The sequence below is a fragment of the Macrobrachium nipponense genome, chromosome 32, assembly GCF_015104395.2.
Source record: "Macrobrachium nipponense isolate FS-2020 chromosome 32, ASM1510439v2, whole genome shotgun sequence".
NCBI classification, from domain to species: Eukaryota; Metazoa; Arthropoda; class Malacostraca; order Decapoda; family Palaemonidae; genus Macrobrachium; species Macrobrachium nipponense.
The window spans coordinates 46,225,389-46,230,388 of record NC_061094.1 but is presented as its reverse complement, the minus strand read 5'-3'; positions in this window follow the sequence as shown (position 1 = coordinate 46,230,388).

Below are 5,000 nucleotides of genomic sequence, written 5' to 3'. Positions count from 1 at the left end.
CTCCATTGTTCGTTTCATCCCATAAGCATGCCTAGAGTTGTTTCTGTCATAAGGTACCCTTCAATTGAACACATCAAACCAGGATTGATCAATCTAAAGCTTTAGATGTTTTTTTTCCGAAAGAAGCTGCACTGCTTTCCTCACATTCATACTTTGCGTAATTGTTACATTTATGTGTTACATTTATGCTGCAGGTCTCACTTATATGCACTTTCTTCAAAATGTTTACTGCATATCCGATGAGTAGTAGGGTTAAAGTAGTGTTTATGAACTAAAATAACGCAAAACCAGGACTTTTGAACGCAGAAAAAGGAGAAATAAATTTACGAACGAATTTTAAGCAAAATGGAGCTGTTTTAGACCATTGTGGAATCAGTATAGAAAGGGCAGGTACTTTCAATAACAATCAGCCCAAAACGAACTGAAATGTAGTAATGACTATAAACGTCCTACTCTAACCTTTCATTTACCCAAGACTTCAAGACAATCAGCAGTAAAAAAGTATAAGTGTATATATTGCATAGACATATCTATAGATATATTCAATACGGTCATTACACAATTCGATCGTTTATCAGGCCATTTTTTATTGTCATTTGATTCCCTTTTGCTCGTACTCCCCCTCCATATAGTATCTCGATAACTGTGTTGGTTAAGTAGAAATTTAAGAGAAATAAAACTGAAGTTTATTCAGTTTGAGCGACAGGGATTTAACTCTTTTGAACCTGCCATTAAGAAACTTGACCTAACACTAATTGAATATTTTCTCGATTGCGCAAATGAATAAATTTCTTAAATGTTTCGCAGAGCATTATCCTCTTTCCATTTAAAAACAAAACCGTGCGCATGAATAGCATTTGTTTTTATTACGATAACGTGCAAATTGCTAATATCCAGCAACAGAAGTTTGCTATTATGACTCCTATAAAACCTAACGTAATTTCCTTTCGGCCTTATCTTCAACTTAACATCCTATTTTTTGTCATTTTGCCACATTATCAGCCTCGCCTCCTGTGACCTTTGCACAAGTCAGGTAATTAGCAACGTCTCCAGTTTTCGCATCGAAAACACCTCTCCTTCAGTGCAACTATCTACAGGGCTTTAATAAAAAAAAAAAAAAAAAAAAAAAAAACAACGTTATGAAATTGCCAGTTCGAAATAAAATCAGCCCATGAATACACCGAGGCCATTTAGTGCTTAAAAACTGACAAAACGATCACAGCTCTTTGCGTCATTAGTTTTAATGATCCTTTTTTTGGACTCAACCCGATTTCCAGTTTTTCGGACTGCAACCCATTTCACACATTTTGGGCAAAATTCGTACGGTTTTTGACTCGCTGAATGTAATGAATGTAACTATGAATGGCGCATCGCTGGGGTCAACGGTATGGAGTCGAATGAATAAGTATTCGCAGAAATTATAATCAATATAGTTTTTCCCTGGCGACTCGAAATTTCAAATTCATCAGGTAAACAAATACTCTAGTTTATAACTGTAAAATTAGAGCAGCTAATGATTGAGTGAATTTTAAAAAGTTGATTTTCAAGCCCTTTTGTACGGAATGTCCCTAAAAATGTTTTACGTTTCCCAAGACCTGTTGTTCTCTTAGAAAATACCGAACCACTCCAATTAATTGGCAGAAAGCTCCTCCTTAGAGGAAAAGCCTTCGTATTTTCATAACATACCATTCACACTTTGTCAAGACCTTGGGAAGTTTTAAGCGCAAGAGCCCGTGCCCACTTAAGGGCAGCTTAATTCACAATAATTCAACCTTAACAAAATACTGTATATACAAGGTAAAAATTCCCTTCCCATTAACGCTGGGGTAAGTGTTTTTCAAAGAAGTTATTCCCGTTTTCAAAAGCGTCCATTTTGAACTTAATCTTGCAAAATTAACAAAGTACTTTGAAAATATATAACTAGACAACAGCACACGTACTAATAGACACCCCGTTATGGTATTCAATTTCAACATGCTTTAAATACAATATAAATCTCAAAATAATGTAGTCGATATAATGCGACTTTTATAAGTTATTTTCAGGTGTACGTTCAATATCCGGAGAGCTTTGATTACACAGTACCCAACTTTTATCAGGTAACGAGCCATTAAATGTGAGGCTAAAACTGTTTCAACTTAGTAAAATTCGGTACCAGACATTCATTTTGGACCAAAGAAAAATTATTGTAGACTAATTAATCAACAAAGAAAATAGGATCTTCATTATACACACTTTATGGGAGTTCTGGTGTCACGCAAAACGACATTTTCCATTAAGGCTAATCTAAGATGCTTATAGGACAATGACCAAGAATGAATCCTTACTAGTTTCAGATTGTATTGTACTGTAGTAAAAATTCACCCATATATAAAATATAATGGTTCCTACTTCAAACAAAGTTCCATAGCTCGTTAGTCACAAAGCTGACACAGTGAACTCTTATGGACACTGATTTTTCTTAAGAGTCACAAGTTTTATTGAAAATCCATTATTATGCATTACTTGCACCGCTTCTACGCAGTAGGTTTATCAAGGAATATCTAAGAATACATTTTTCCATTCAGAGATTTATAGAATACTTCCAACCGACTAAAATGTTACTGCATAAAAGGCCCCAAGATTACTAGTCACATTAAAGCTTAGAGTTCCATTAACTGTTCCTTACATAAGCTACCAAGAACCATCACAGACCACTTATCAAGATTAAAAAAAATTTTAAATTAGGCCTTAAGGCCCAGTCCACACTAGAGGGCACCGCCCAACGGGCAAACACTGTTCCCATAACCCGTTCCACTATACAGACCGACTGAGTAAGAAGCCAGAACGATGCGATTGTCTGGTAACATTGCTTTAGAAGCGAGAGAAAATATAAACCGCTGGAAGTGCCCGACGGGCATGCCCACCAGTGTGGACAGGCCATAATTATATAAATTCAATGCATTGTCACTTATAATTCATCAGAATTGAAATGTTATCTAAAATACATCAGTATAAGATTACATCTGCTGCTTCAACTTCGGTAGATCTACATTACTATTCCGCGGCAGCCTACACAATGGCAGTTGTGGTTTACCGTAGGAATAAAAACCACAACCTATAATTTTAGATTTACTGATAAGTCTCCATTAAAGTGCATTATTTATCGTACAAGTTTTTGTTCACTGTAGAACTGTTGCCACTTGGGTATTTACCTTATGACTTCCGGGAACTACTTCACGATTGTCCTGCGGAACAGTCAGAGGTTCTTCACCAAACTGAAATTTAAATACAAAACAAATTAGAGGCTTTTTCAGTATAACTTCTGCAATAAAATTACAAATTGACCAAAGATATATTTAATCTTAAAAGTTCACCACAAGTTACCAAATAAAATTAAACATCGAATTGTGGTCTATGTAATTTTAACTGCACTTCCATACCAGAACTGAGCTCATGATTATAAATTGACCAATGATACCTTTAATCTCTAACAAAAATCTCCGCTAGTTTACCAAAAAATAAAATTGGCATCAAATTGTGTTCTACATAGTTTAAAACCAAAAAAAACCACTCCACACAGCTAGAGCTCATGACTAAAGTGACCTAAGATCACTTTAATTTCTTGGAAATCATTTACTATTTACCAAGAAAGAGAATTAATATTAAATTGCAGTCTACATATTAGTTTTAACTGCACCTCTGCACCTGACTCGAGATCAGGACTGACTGGACTAACTTGCTATTGAAGGTTTCACTTAGGGCTACACAATTTGCACATAAAAACTAAAAACTTCTTTAAAATGTTTTAATGTATTCGAACTGTTTCATAATCGGTTGGTCCAACAAAGAGTACAATTTCAATTCGAGTATATCTAGGACCTACAATTTAAAAAATTATGGAAAATTAAAGTACTGTACTTTGGCCTGGTGTAGGCTGCTGGGAAACCTATAACCTTTGCAGTTACAAGATGTTTATTCTATTATAGTCTAAAGGTGTTCCAATAGCAGTCAATTAATTTTCTTTCCTTGAATTCCAATACCAGGTAATTAAAACAGGGCTTGAGAAACCTGAACATGCGTTACTGGGCTAGGCTTCCAGTACAAGATACTGCAATGTTTGGTGGAATCTTTGACTTATACCAGTTAAGTTTATTAATGTTTTAGTCAAGCACCCTGGAACCTTTGACATAATAAATCTATAGTTCGCAGAATATTTATATCACAATCTTACTTTGGTAATTCTAAGGAATACCTCCACACGGACTGCAAGGAACGTAACCACGAATATGACATCCATTAGGGATTGGGGAGTCGAATGTATTTCGCCATGTTTAGTACTGGCCCCTGGGGCTAAATTACAGTCGACCGCCCAAAAATAACGGTAAATTCTTAAGATACTAAGTATGTTCTAAGGAAGACTGAAATTAGTGGCGGTAAGTCCTATCGGTCTAGAAAACACAACTTTAATATTTGTACCTACAGAAAAAAACAAAGTCGTTCATGTTGTTGTCTCTGTCGTATCACCTATTTTAATGAGCTCCTGTTCGTTCGTTTTGTGTGCTGCGCACTCTCGAATTGTCAAGGGAAACCAAAGACTATTACTGAAGGAAGATAGGAAGGCTCAAAATACGAATGTTAATATACTAGTTTGCCAACGTCCCAAAGTGAACAACCAATAGTTTTTTGAACCGCTTGCCAGTGTTCAGATGGCGTTGTAGGTATATCGCATGTCGTCTGTTTGTTTATATTTAGAATTTGACAGTTGAGTGTTGACACAAACGAAATCATGGCGCCAACAGTGAATAAGTCACACAAGTGTGTTGTTTGCAATAAACGAAAAGAAACCGATCCTCATTTGGTATTTCACAGGTTCCCTAAGGATAAAGAACGGTGAGTACTAACAGTATAATACATTAAATATGTGCTACTAATCAGTAAGCCCCACTGATATTGGATATAAGATTAAGGCAAGGCATCCGCAGTAGGCTACATTTTTTTGTTTCAAACTTTTGTTTTAT